Source organism: Sceloporus undulatus, chromosome 5, assembly GCF_019175285.1.
Source record: "Sceloporus undulatus isolate JIND9_A2432 ecotype Alabama chromosome 5, SceUnd_v1.1, whole genome shotgun sequence".
Taxonomy (NCBI): Eukaryota; Metazoa; Chordata; class Lepidosauria; order Squamata; family Phrynosomatidae; genus Sceloporus; species Sceloporus undulatus.
Genome location: NC_056526.1, coordinates 105,352,287 through 105,367,189, shown reverse-complemented (window position 1 = coordinate 105,367,189; position 14,903 = coordinate 105,352,287). Strand labels below are relative to the sequence as shown.

The 14,903-nt window shown below is 41.1% G+C and overlaps 1 protein-coding gene across 2 annotated transcripts in view; it reads left to right on the top strand.

The window, feature by feature from the left end:
- The window catches only part of LOC121930729 (proline-rich protein 5-like), a 181,528-nt gene that overhangs the window by 130,488 nt on the left and 36,137 nt on the right, over window positions 1-14,903 (top strand). The window contains exon 1 of one of the 2 annotated variants that reach the window (XM_042467470.1): window positions 3,428-3,482. The exons of the other annotated variant lie outside the window; for it this stretch is intronic. The gene's annotated coding sequence lies outside the window, so the exon portion shown is untranslated. Of the gene's footprint in view, window positions 1-3,427; window positions 3,483-14,903 lie in introns of those variants that run through there. 2 annotated transcript variants of the gene reach the window in all.

Genomic DNA, 14,903 nt, shown 5'->3' with positions numbered 1-14,903 from the left:
TATTATTATTATTATTATTATTATTATTATTATTATTATTATTATTACCTGTGTATGAGGCATTCTAGGATGGCAAGGAATGGGGAATACTGGAATGCATTAACTTGCATTTGGGGGTTGAAAATGGGGCCAGGGGGAAATCATAACCTGCACCCCCCCACACACACACACAAAGAGGTTTATTTGACAAAAGGTGCGCACTTTTGGGCATCTTGTGCATGGCTCTTTAAAAAAAAGGAGGGGGGAGGACCCTTCCGATTCCCCTGCAAACGTCACCTATGACGATTGCTTGATTGACAGCAGGCACCCTCAAGTTAAACCCGATAAGGCATTCGGGTTAAAATGCCCCTCAGTCAGTAGCGAGCACTTGCTAATGGAGAGATTCAGGGGAGGGGCATCCGGATCTACCCAGTTCCACCCACATTAACTGGGACAGTGGGAATGGGGTGGCAAAACATCAAATGTAGTCCCAGTTTTAAAGAACTTTTACCTTTGTTGGAGGTAAAACCCTTAAAGACTTAAGTCCTAGACCTTTGGCTCCCAATTCCTTGGATCTTTTGCTGGATGAAGAAGCCAGTGGAGTATCAAAAGCTTGCATCATGTATTTTCTGCATTTTGATCGATCCAATAAAGGTATCACCATTTTGTGGCTTTTTGATGTTACTATCTATTGCTATATGGCCAACACAGCTGTTGTTGTTGTTGTTGTTGTTGTTGTTGTTGTTGTTGTTGTGTGCTTTCATATTGTTTCTGACTTATGGCAACCCCCAAGGGGGACCTGTCATGGGGTTTTCTTGACAAGGGTTTTTCAGAGGAGGTTTGCTAGTACCTTCCTCTGAGGCTAAGAACATGTGACTTGCTCAGAGTCCTAGTTGGTATCATGAGCAAGTGGGGAATCGAACCCAGTCAAGTCACAGTCCAACACTCAAACCATTATGCCACATTGGCTTGTTTTCTGGATCGAAATACCAGATTTTAACCACAACAAGGGAATCCTAAGGAGGGAGTCAAGGAACTGGGACATGACTCTTTGAGGTTTCTACCTCCAACAAAACTTCTTGGACACTGAGACAGCATTTAATGTGTTTTCCCTAAACAGCATCTAAAAGTTTTCCAAATGCAACAACACAAAGACTTCTTGAGAAATTCAATGTCCTCTGCCAAAGAAAGGGGTGGGTAGCTTCATAGGACAGAGGCAAACTAGATCTCAAGGGAGGTTCCTTTTTGTATTGCTAATAGAGTTCAAATTTTACTTTCTGGTCTTTAAGACTCATTATTTCCTAGAATCCAAAAAGAGTAATGGCCTCTGTATACCTGGATATGCCTCCGTACCAGCTTAACTGAGAACAACTATAACAACATTGTAACAAAATGGAGGCCCATGACTCCAACAGCCAGCCAGCCAGCCTGGGGTAGTGGATTGAGTGTTGGACTCTGACTCGGAGATCAGGGTTTAATTCTCAACTATGGGTGACCTTAGTCTCAGCCTCAGAGGATGGTCATGGCAAACCTCTGAACAAACCTTGCCACAAAAATCCCATTATAGATTTGCCTTAGGGTTGGAAACAACTTGAAGGCACATAATAGCAACATTGCACGAACAATGTCATTTCTCCCCTCTTTTTTTCTCTTCTTTGTTTTTTAACATCTTTGCCTGATGAAGAAGCCAGTGGAGCTTCCAAAGCTTGCACCATATATTTTGTGCATTTTAGTTGGTTCAATAAAGGTATCACATTTTTGGTGTGGCTCCAATAACATCAAAAATCCACCAGACAGTGATAGTTTTATTGGACCAACGAAAATGTACAAAATATACGATGCAAGCTTTGGAAGCTCCACTGGCTTCTTCATCAGGCAAAAGTGTTAAAAAGTGTTTGGTGGATTTTTTTAATGTTACTGCATTTGCCAAATGGCCAACAGGGATGTTTTCTGTGGATTTGGGATGTTATTATACTTTGGTAAATTTACTTATTAATTTATCTGTTTCATTTATGTCACCTTTCCCCCTGAAGGGACTCAAGGTGGCTCACAGTTTTTTAAAAAATTACAATAAAATTTAAAACAGTTAAAATCCTCTAAAACAATATAAAATTACATTTAAAATATACAGAAGTTAAAAGGCATGACAAATACACATGCTCAATATTAAACCAATGTGGCATGCTTATGTTTTAAATGTTTGCTTAAATGAAAACGTCTTAGCCAGGTGTTGAAAGTGGCACCACAAAGAGGGTTATGGTTTTCGCCTCAGTGGTACCAGAAAGGGGTCTAACGTCGGAAAACAGCCAACCAGGAACAGGGTGCCCAGATGTCCTCCTATTTTTCCAGGACATGTCCTCCATTTCCACCTTCTCTCCAGGAGGAATTCCAGAATGTACAATCCAGAATTGTACTAAAACAAATGACAGTATAGTACTTGCCCATAGAGAAACCATACTTATCCACAGAGAATCATTCGAAAATACTTGCCCATAGCAAGTATTCTCCAATGATTTCCTATGGGCAAGTATGGTTTCACTTAGGGTACGGATTCCCCAATGATCTCTATGGGAGGCATTCTCCAATGATTCCCTACGGGCAAATATGGTTTCTCTAAGGGTTTCTCTTTGGGTAAGCATTCTCCAATGATTCCCTATCAACAAGGATTCTCCAGTGATCCTCTATGGAAAGTACAGTACTGTATTCTCCATTGATTCGCTATGGGCATGCATGGTTTCTCTACAGGTAAGTATTCTCCAATGATTCCATGTGGGAAATACTGTATTGCCCAAATGATTCTACTGTATATAGGCAAGTATGGTTTCTTTATGGGTAAGTATTCTTCTGTGATTCCCTATGGGAAGTATTCTCCCATTATTGTCTATGGATAAGTATTCTCCAATGATTCCCTATGCGCAAGTATGATTTCTGTATGGGAAGTATTATCTAATGATTCTTTATGGTCAAGTATAGTTTCTCTATGGGCAAGTATTCCCCAATGATTCCCAATGGACAAGTACTCTCCCATGATTCCCTGTGGGAACTATTCTCCAATGCTTCTTTATGAGCAAGTATGGTTTCTCTATGGGAGGTCTAGTATTCTCCAAGGATGCCCTATGGGCAAGTATGGTTGCTCTATGGGAAGTCTAGTATTCTCCAAGGATTCCCTGTGGGGAAGTACTGCCATTTGTTTTAGGACGTCCCTCCAGAATGTCTTCCATTTTAAGCATGGCTAAGAAGTAAGAACTTCCACTTCTGTGAGTGGTTGTGTGTTTTTGAGCTTTCCCCTTTCCTCCCTTTTCCCTGAGGGTCCTCCTTCCTGGCTTCTTGCAGGGCCTGGCCCTCCTTTGGGCACCAGGAGCCAAGGGAAGGCGGGGAAAGCCCCAGGGAAACCGAAAGTCCCTCCTAGCTCTACTCCTAGCCCTGCCTCCCTCAGGGCCAGCAGCAGCAACAGCAGCAGGGCCTCAGTGGCAGCCAGGCCTTGGAGGGCAGGTGCCATCCAGGTAAGTGAGGGGGTGCCTTGCTTCTCCCCTCTCAGGACCCCCGAGGAGGGCCTTGGAGGCGGCCTTGGCCCCCCTGCGATGGAGAGGGCGAGAAAGGTGGGCAGGGAAAGCAAGAGGAAGCCCAGCTTCTCCTGTTTCTCTGCCTTCCCTGCCACACCTTTCCTTCAGGTGGGCTCCAAGGCGGAAGGAAGGCTCCCTGGAGTCCTTTGGAGCATTGCAGCCCGGGTTGGGTTTCCTTCTTCCTTTGTTTTAAGTGATCTTTTCTTTCTTTGCTTGTTTTCTAACCCTGAGACTTTGCCTTCTCCATTAAGGGAAACGCCGAGTTGGTCAAATCAGTTTTTGCCACTCTCATTTTAATTGCAATTTATTTTCAGGTATGTTGCATCTGCTGTTAAATCCTATCCCAGGTCAGCACTTAATCCAGTGGTTCCCACACTTTGGTCCTCCAGGTGTTTGGGAACCACTGCAGAGTCTCTTATGTGAATGGGAAGCAGCAGCTTTCAGATTTTGTTTATGTTTAGCCTGGAGAAGAGAAGGTTAAGAGGTGATATGATAGCCCTGTTTAAATACTTGAAGGGATGTCATATTGAGGAGGGAGCAAGCTTGTTTTCTGCTGCTCCAGAGACTAAGACTGGAGCAATGGATGCAAGCTCCAGGAAAAGAGATTCCACCTCAATATTAGGAGGAACTTCTTGACAGTAAGGGCTGTTCAACAGTGGAACAAACTCCATTGGAGTGTAGTGGAGTCTCCTTCCTTGGAGGTCTTTAAACAGAGGCTGGATGGACATCTGTCAGGGATGCTTTGATTGAGAGTTCCTGCATGGCAGGGATTGGACTGGATGGCCCCTGTGGTCTCCTCCAACTTTATGATTCTATGTCTTATGATAAACCGAAGCTGAATCTACCACAGGGTTTTCTTGACAAGATTTGTTCAGAGGGGTTTGCCCTTGCCTTTGTCCTCTGAGGCTGAGAGAGTGTGGCTTGCCTGACGGCTTCCATGGCCAAGTGGAGATTCATGCCCTGGCCTCCAGAATCATAGGCCAGCGCTCAAATCACTACACTACACAGCACAGGCTTATTATAGCACTCTAATTCCACTTTAACTGCTATGTTTCCATCCAATGAAATGCTGGGATTGGCAGTTTAGGGAGGGGGATTTGGAAGAATTCCAGGTAGAATACTCCAAGGTCTCACCAAACTACAAACTCTAGGATACCATAGGACTGAACTCTGGCATTTAAAGTGGAATAATAACACTACAATTGTGTAGCGGGTATGAGCCCCAGGTACCCATCAAATAATTTAAACTGCCACCCCATCATCCACAACCAGCATCTTCACAGTGTTCACTGTGGATTGTGAGGTTGTAGCATATCTAGAGGATGCCAGGTCATGGGAGGCTCGTCCATAAGGATAGCTTCACATCATAAGCCCTACGCAAAGCTACTTAGAAGTTCTGTTGATTCCAGGAGGGTTTACTCCCTGACCAAGTCACAAATTCCACTTTATCCAAATGTAAATGTCAGTCTGCTGTGGTAAAACCAGTTTTTGGCACCCTCATGACCTTCTGAAGCCAGAAGCGATGGAGCAGCAGTGGCAAAAGCTATGCCTGGAATTGGATTCAGATCTGCTTCAAAAGATCACCTTTTTTGATTGGGATGCACATCCTCTCAGCTTCGGCTTTTGCACTGGGAAATGTCTGCAGGCCAAAGTGTCTAGATGTCACTATTGCAAAGGAGTACAAGGTACCACAATATATAGGACATTCAAGAAAAATGGAGGACATGACCAAATAAAAGCTAAAAACACTCATAGAAATGGAAATGCAATACATAGGTTTTATTTACAGCTAAATTACATCTACTGTATTATCTCTCATAGGAGAATGGCAAACATGGTGTTACTCATTGGGCTCAAAATGGAGGGCATTTTGCGAATTCTTCCTGGACAGAAGGTTGTGATGTAGGACATGTCCTGGAAAAGGAGGACCCAGAGCACCCAGGCCTGGGTTCAAATCTGTTTCAAAAGATCACCCTTTGATCATGATGCAAGTCCCCTCAATTTTGTTTTTGCACTGGGAAATGTTAGCAGGCCAGGGTGACCAGATGGGTCCTCACTGCAAAGGAGGATAAGGCCGCATGAAATGTAGAACATTCAAGAAAAACAGAGGAGATGACCAAATGAAAGCTAAAAACACTCATAGAAATGGAAATTCAATTCAAAGTGTTTATTTACAGCTATATTACATCTACTTGAATGTAAGACATTCCAAACTAAAAGCAAAAAGCACTAATATAAATATAAATTCATGGTTTTTAGTCATGCTCAAAATGGAAGACATTTTGAAATTTCTCCTAGACAGAAGGTTGGAATGTATGATGTGTTCTAGAAATGGAGGACATCTAGTGACCCTGCCACAGGCAGTTGTTACCCAGTGGCCAAGGTAATTCATTTTGCACTTGCTTAAGATCTCTCTTGTGTTCTCACTTCATGTGTGCTAGGCCCAAGCCTTTGCATTAAAATGTTCCAGAGGTGAGCCCTGTTGATACCATGCTTTGAAGTGAGCCCCCAAAAAAGTGACCGAGCTTATTTTTGCAGATGATGCAAGTGCCCTACTATAGTCAAATGCAGGTACACATACACCCTGAATCAAGCAAAGTGGCCTCTGGTTTCAGAAGGTCAAGAGTGTTCCAAAAACTTTTACCACGGCAGACATTTACATTTGGATACAATGAAATTAATGACTTGGTCTGGAGTAAGCCCTCCTGGAACCAACAGAACCTCAGAGGAAATGTATATATAGTTAAGGTGTCAAGCTGTTCCTATGGGTTACCCTTCCCAGACCTGGCCGCCTCTAGATATGATAGACTACATTCCCATAATCTATATGGATAGGGTCTTTTCTGCAGAATCGTGAACATTATTTTCCTTGAATGGGAAAATGCAATGCTTCTGTAATTACTGCTATCTTTTGTGTTTCTTTTTTTTTTCTGGTTGGGAATGTAAATTGATGGCTTCTAATCTTTGGGGCACTGTTTTGTTTCCCATATGGAGCTTGCAGCTCTGGAATTTCTCACTCCATATATGGTTGGAGTCTTTGCTGCAGAATTTTAAGCATAAATGCCCCTCCCTACATTACAAATCTCAGGATTTCACAGGATGGAACCATAGTTGTTAAAGCAGAATGATAATGCTATAATTGTGTAGCATGAAAGGGTCCCAAGCCGCAAGGTAAAGAGCATGTAGAGAAGTGAGCAAAGCACAGGTGTTTTCTTACTTGTTCTGTTTCTTTGCTTCTATTTGATAACACTTAAGAAATTCAAGACTGTATTATTTAAGATATCAATAATCTTTATAGAGAGCTAATTTATTTGAGCTTAAGAATTCCTTGTGGATCACTCAGCAGTTTGAAATACAGTATGTAGCTATGATGCACTGGACCGTTGTCCAGTAGCTTGCCAGATAATTAAATAAAAATTGCCATCTGAACAAATATGTTTCAGTCTAAGATCCAAAGCATAGTACCCATGGGATGTAATCTCTATTTGAGCATGAATTTAGCCTAACATAACTCTTTGTTGTTACCTCCTTTTCCAGTCTGTTAATTTAATACAAAGTAGATTTCATAATGATTGAACATTAATGTTTATTGTAACAGCTAATCACCTTTACCGAATAGAAACTTACACTACTTAGGCAGGTATAATATGCCTTTTATATATTAGATGATGCATGCAACGTACCCAATACTGAGGCTGCAATGTTTTTGACAAATTTAATACAGCAACAACTAGACCCCAGGGGCTGAACAGACTGCCCCTCTTTCATTGCTGGATTGGGACCACGGCAACTACATGCTGCGGCCCCAATCTAGCATTTCCGTGGCGCAAAAAGGAGCTGCAAAAAGGGTGCCCTAGCTGTAGTGGCAGCGGCTTTTCACCACTTCTTTGGTGCATCATAGAATCGTAGAGTTGGAAGAGACCACAAGGGCCATCCAGTCCATCCCCCTGCCATGCAGGAACTCTCAATCAAATCATCCCTGACAGATGACCATCCAGCCTCTGTTTAAAGACCTCCAAGGAAGGAGACTCCGCCACTCTCTGAGGGAGTGTGTTCCACTGTCAAACAGCCCTTACTGTCAGGAGGTTCCTCCTAATGTTGAGGTGGAATCTCTTTTGCTGTAGCTTGCATCCATTGTTCTGGGTCCTGTTCTCTGGAGCAGCAGAAAACAAGCTTGTTCCCTCCTCAATATGACATCCCTTCAAACATTTAAACAGGACTATCATATCACCTCTTAACCTTCATCATGTGTAAGCACTGCACCAAAGACACAGCGTGATGCCGCCCGCCATCTACGGGGGAGTCTGGGTGGCCGGCATGTGGGTGCTCTTTATGCGGTCTGTTGAGGCCTGCTGTCTACATGTCTTGTGGCCAGTCCAGATCAATTTAAAGTGTGAGGAATTAACCATTTTCATTTAAAGCACTGATGGCTCAAAATAAATAAGAGCAGGCTAGTGTATGCATGTTAAGACTGAATAGTCAGATAATATTTTTAAGGTCCTAGGAAAATGATATTTTCCCATTAGTGTACCACAGACAACTAATAACTGGTAACTTTTTGAAAATGTGATGGTACGGTATAATAGAAATATTAAAAGGTTACAGGGTTGGTGGGATTTGGCCTGCCTCCCAAAGTGCGCCATTGGAAAGATTAATATAACATGTGAGAAGTGTTTCTATGTATTTACAAGGATATACAAATAATTAGCATCCTAAATCCAGAGAAAAAGTGTGTGTGTGTGTGTGTGTGTGTGTGTGTAGGGAGGGGATATCTATTCAATGTTGTCTAACCTCTCTGTTCCTAATATCTGTATAGATAGGACAAACCCCATCTGTCTTCCTCTTTTACCTTTTAACCTTGCAAGATTTATGTATAATATACATTGTATTGTTGTGCTTGCTTTCTGAAGACCAGGTCACACATGTGTGTGTATATTTATACACACGTGCCCACACACGCTTAAAAGGATAAAAGTTAAATGCAACAAACATACTTGTAAATATGTATACCCCACAAATACACTTGTCAGGAAGTTCTCTTTGGCTGTTGCTCCATGTAAGAGTATACTCAGTGGAAAGCTGCCACAATATCCAAAATGGCGCTGTGGAGTAAGGATTTACAGTATGTCAGGATTGTATTCCAGGACTCACAGTGTAGATTGAGACTGATGTAAATGAGGAGAGCCAGTTCCAGAGGGATGCATTCCAGTGGAGCTGAAGTTGCCACTAAGTTAGTGATTTTACTCAATCTGTCACCAAATTTGAAGAGGTTAGATAACAAGAAATGTTGTAAATTGGAGCAATGCAAATTGCAACTCACCAGTTGTCTTCCCTGCTGCTTCATAGACCCATGGCATTTAGCCACTATTAGAACCCCAACCTGTCGCTGGGTCTTGCACTCTTAGTAATCTCACTGCATCCTTTAATAGCACAGTGAACATGGTATTCTGTTCATGCCTTCCATGTGTTCTTTCCACCACATCAACTTTCATAATCCTAAGGTGTTCTAATGTAGCTCCAATGTGGTGTAGTGGTTTGAGTATTGGACTATGAATCTGGAGACCAGGGATCGATTCCCGCTCAGCCATGAAACCCACTGGGTGACCTTGTGCAAGTCACTTGCTCCAGCCTCAGGGGAAGACAGTGGCAAATCTGAACAATCTTCCCAAGAAAACCTCATGATAGGTTCACCTGAGAGTTGTCATAACTCAGAAATTACTTGAAGGCACACAACAACAACTCACACACACATTCATAATGTAACTTTTTTAGTCACTGGGAGATGGTTGGCTGCTTGACTGACGTAATACGTTCACACATATAACTTAGGGTCCCACTGCAGCAGATAGTGCTTTTTTGTGTTTTGTAGGCTTTATTTATATTTACTGTATATGAAATTTAGGCCTCTTTGTAAAACAAAATCAAGATAGCTTAACAGCTACATATGTTCCATGCAATGACATGACTTCTTTCCACAAAGAGCTCAGTTACTACACTGCCTATATGCTTGACTTACAACCTGTAATTTTTTAATAGTGTAAATCTGCTGCAAGTCCCATTGAAATTAATGAAAGCGAAGCATATCTAATTGGAAGAAGAATTGCAGCCACATTTTTATTGTCAGGCCTGTCTTTTTGTTTGACATTTCTTCCATTAATTTAGTCACACATACAGACGTTCTTGGCTTAGTCTGCTAAATAGTATGTGCTTAAGCTGAGCCATATTGGTTGCTCACCAAATCATTTGTAGTCTGCAGAGAAAGTAGATAGACCTCATAGCTTTTAGATATATATTTGTCTAGTGCTTAATCCAGTAGTTAATGTGAAGGTCAGACAGCAGCTCTCTGGAATATCAAAATATGGATCACAGTGTGGGAGAGGGAAGCAGGATCTTCCATGCTGACCTCACACTCCATCTGTTGACATGGAGTTCTGAACAGTTCGTGCATGTACAAATTATAGGTGTGCTATATATTTTCACAACTGTAACTCTCCATTCCCACATTCAGTCACACCTAGATAATTAGTGTCACACTAATTGATTTGGGTGTGATTCCCTGCCACAGTGTCAGATCAAAACACCTTGAGGCCCTGCTGTGCAATACAAATGTCTGGAGCTTTTGCCACAAAATGGAAATGATTAACTGATATAAATACCATAGGTCAGAAATGAGCCTATGTACTCCTTGTTCCCCTGTCTGCTTCTTGTCTGCCTTTTGCTTCCTAAATTTGCCTCCTGGTTGGCTCCTTTGCTTGTCCCACACATAAAGATACGTATCTGATACTAACCTGAAATCTACTGTGTTACATGATTAATCATGCAGAACTTTGGGCAAGCCCAGTATACCACAGTCAATGCTGCAAAAATAATTCCACCACTGATTGTATTAAAATGGCAAGACACTGAAGAATGGTCTGGGATCTCAGTTGCAGAACCTGAACTAAAGAATTAATTAATTAATTAATTAATTGCACTTATGTCCTGCCTTTCTCTCAGATGAGATCTCAAAATAGTAATACAGTAGTTAAAAGATTACTTCAGTACATATGGATCAGCTTTTTTTGACAATTAAAAAAATAAAGTTCTTTTGTTTTTGATGATAGACAACATTGGCTTTCTAAGCAGCATTAGTATTTCAAGTGGCAGCCTGGTTAATCTAATACTGAATTATATGGGCTGTTGTGAGAGCACCCCTTCACGGTGGAACCAGTTTGCTTTTCATTCTCTCATAGAAATTGCTTGTCTGATCTGTAAACTCCATCAGCAACTTGACTATCTGCAGGTTATCTGCATCCCTTCCACTCATTGTAAATTCATCCTGCCCACTACTCAAGTACTAAGTATGTGGCAGGCCTGTGTTTGACTCTGAATGGCTGCCATTTGTGGAATAGATTAGGTTTGGGACCAATCTCCAGTATTATTTATCTGGGTTACTGCTTACTTCATTAATAATGATACCATCTCTAGGTTTGCCTTAATGTTCTCCTGTATTGTGATATTTTGATTCCTTAGCCCTATTCTTTACAATATATGTTTCTTGTCTTGATTGTGGTGGCGATTTTTATGTCCCTTCAATTTGTTTCCAACTTATGGAAACTCTAAGGTGAGCCTATCATAAGGGTTTATTGGCAAGATTGTTCAGTGAGTGATTGCCTTTGCCTTCCTCTGAGACTTAGAGAGTATGACTTGCCCACAGCCACCAGTAAGTTTCCATGGTAGAGCGAGGATTTGAACCCAGGTCTCCAGAGTCGTAATCCAAGGCTCAAACTACTACACACTGGCTCTCTTCTTCTCTCTTCCCATTTTTCTTCTTGTCTTTAGCATTAAGAAACATAGAGTCTCTTGATGCACACTAGTCTTGAGTGATAATGATGCAGCTTCTAAAAGCTCTATAGTGCAGGTCAGAGTAATTTACAGAAGTCAGTTTAGGATGATGTCTATACCTGCCTGAGTTTAGACTGTGAAAAACAGCCCCCAAGCAAGATTTCTTTGTTGGCTCTGGGTAGTATATATTTCTTGCACATAAAACACCATTCTCTTATTATTATTTTTAACTCAAATGCTGAATGAATGAGACTGGAAGAAAATTGCTTTCAAAAAATCTGCTCCGTCTGATCAGCATGTAAGCTGGAACGATAGCACACAAAAGCTCGTCTGTCTTGCTTTCATCTTCACTTTCTCAAGGCTGCATCTCAATTCATCTCAGAAATTAACCTTTCTGTGTACCCCTCTGCATCCTATCTCTTATCGCTGAAAGCAAAAGCTTTAGATACTACCAAAAATATCTTGTATAAACTATTGAAAAACATAAAATGTTTAAAAAGCTGACTTCTATCTTTTCTCCCTGGTCTAATATGAAATTTCTGCTTTTAAAATAGTAACTCTGGCCCAATTCAGCCAGAGTTAACTTTAAAGTTCCTTTTATTTCCCTGGGAGATAATGGAAATATGTGCTTAACTTGCCTTTTTAAATCAATAGGATTTAAAACGCAGCTAGCACTTATATTTCAAAAACACAGGCCTGAAACCTATTGGGAGTCCCAGCTGGGGTTCAGTAATTGAATTGGTGGGATATGCATGATAGGTGTTGACTTACAATTTATGCACTTGATTCAGTGGGTGCACCCTAGTTGAAACTGCTGGTAAGATTCAGTTCCCAGGGAGCTGGAACAGATCCTAGAGATCTATAGGAGTAGTATATGGAGAATCTGATTGGCCAGAGCTGGAAGAACATGACAGTAACGGAGTTGTGGTGATGATGTAAGTCATTGGCAGAATCTGGTTGAACTAGGATACCTGGATTTTCAACTGAGAGAACAGTGGACCTTGCCTTAGGCAAGATCTGAAAAAGAGATTTCCTGTAGCATACCTCATTCTTTTCACCTTTTACTACAAAATGCATGTTACCAAGGAGCTCAATTCTCAGTGGGGGCTCTGTTTCAGACCCTCCCCCCCACCATGGATACCAAAAAGTGTAGGACCCCAAGTCCCATTATTTTCTATGGATGCACAGTATGCACATGCATGCTCAGCCTTTGAGTATAGCCCACTGATACAGAGGGCTGATTGTACTCCTAACATCATAATTCTAGAAACTTCCACTTTGCCTTGATAATGTATGTGAAAAATAAAGCTTGTGCCTGCAATGGCAGTAAATGTGTATAACCGCATCTTCTTTAGTCTATAAAATGAGCATACAGATCACAGCAAGTTTTGAAGAAAACATTTGCTTTAGAATAGAAAACATTTTCAGTAATGCTTCTGTGCTGGCAAATTGGTATAGAACCCAAATAATTCCAATCCTGAAAACCAAAGACGAATGCTCATAAACTAAATCTTTCCACCCTATTGCACGTCTTAATCAAGATGCAAAAATATTTACTTCTATTATGGCCTCCAGAATAAATGAGTTTATTTTAGAATACATTGATCCTGACCTCATGCCGGGCAGATGCCTAGCAGACCCAGTCCGCAGGGTACTCAGTATCATCCACCATTCCAACCAGTCAAAGACTCCTCTAGCCTTACTTTCGCTTGATGCTTTGAAAGCCTTTGACAGGTTGGAATGGCCATTTCTTTTTGGGGTCCTTCAAAATATGTTTGTAAATACTGATGAAGTGGGCAAGATTGTTGGATGTGTCAGGAGGATGACATGCCCTCTTAATCCTTGCCCCTGAGTGATCATGGTTGATCACTCAGGGAGGGGATGCAACAAAAACATTACTACAATCTATAATCAATGCATCCCTCAGGGAGGGAAGTTTTCCATCACAATTAAAGCAAGCAGTCTTTAGACTGCTTTTGAAAAAAACCTTCCCTGGATCCGCTGGTGAGAAACAATGATAGACCGGTCTCTCTTTTACCATTTTTGGGCAAGGTGATCGAGAGGGCATTCGCCTTCCAGCTTCAAGCTGTCTTGGATGAAGCCAATTATCTAGACCCATTTCAAACTGGTTTCAGGGCGGATTAAGTGGATTGAATGTCCTAAAATGAGAAAATTCTGGGATTCAGTTCTCTATAAAATTTCATGTATCACTGATCAAACTGTAAATTTCTGTCGAATTATGCTTTTGCTTTCTATATTTGTTAAAGGTAATTCTAACTTGAAACATAGGAAATTGATCGTTTTTTTCCCTTATTACTACTGCCAGATTAGAAGTAGCCAAATATTGGAAGTTAGGTGAACTCTTCATTGAGAACTGGTGGTGTAGAATTTGGACTAAGTGGTTGATGGAGAAACTGTCTGCTATGATGTGGTTTTGCATTGGTCACAAAAAGACTGACACATTTCAAGACGACAGGATGATCTTTATTGACTCCCATCGGATCCAACCTCCTTCTTCACAGATGGATCTTTGGACAGACACTCTGCACCTGGACAAACCAGACTCTCTGGCTCTTGCTGAGAACTAATTTTTTGATTCTTCTGCAGAATAACTATTAATCAAATACATACCCTTGGCCCTTGTAGTTAATTGTTGTTGTTGTCATCATTGTTCTACAGACTTTATCTGTTTTACTGTAAAAATGCAATAAAAATAATTAGAAAAAAAGAACAGAAAACATTTTCATTTCAACCCTTTTAAAAAATTATTCTCCATTTCTACTGCCTCCACTAACACCAGTCACCTCTACCTTGCCTCTATTGGTCAAGATACCTGTATTCAAGTCCCTGTCTTCATCACATGTTAGATTGTAACATTTCAAATCTGTGTCCTAGCTTTGAAACAGTGTCTCCTTATCCCTTCTGAAGCACTTTATGCTGTTCTGTTCATCCTAGGATATAGCCACACTTCAGAATGAGGGAATATGATACTAAGCCTGAGGGCAGGGAACCGTCTAACTAAAAGATTGTATGTACAGCGCTGTGTAAATTTACAGCACTTTATAAATAAAGGTTAATAATAATAATAATACTTTAATGCCAGAACTCTATCCTACAAAATCCTGGGATTTGTTGTTTGGTGAGGTATTTAGCCTGTTCTGTCAGAGTTTTGGAGCCCCACCAAACTACAAATCCCAGGATTCTGTAGAATAGAGTCATGGCAGTTAAAGTGGTGTCAAATTGTTTTATTTCTGCAGTGTGGATACATCTCTAGTCCTTTCAGTTCTCTGGACCCTTCATAGACTTAACTTAATGTATGTTAACCATGTTTAAATATTTGCTTGTGCGTATATTTCTTCTATACAGTAATGCAAGGGCAAGAGTATAGCCCTTTGTTCCCCTCCAGAATGGAACCTCTAGTCTTGCTTCATTTCTGAGAACCTAGTTTGAGATATATATCTTATTATCCACATGGGCACCCTGGTTCTCGCTGTGATGGTTTGGAAGACTTGGCGAAAGACTCCTCATATTCACTTC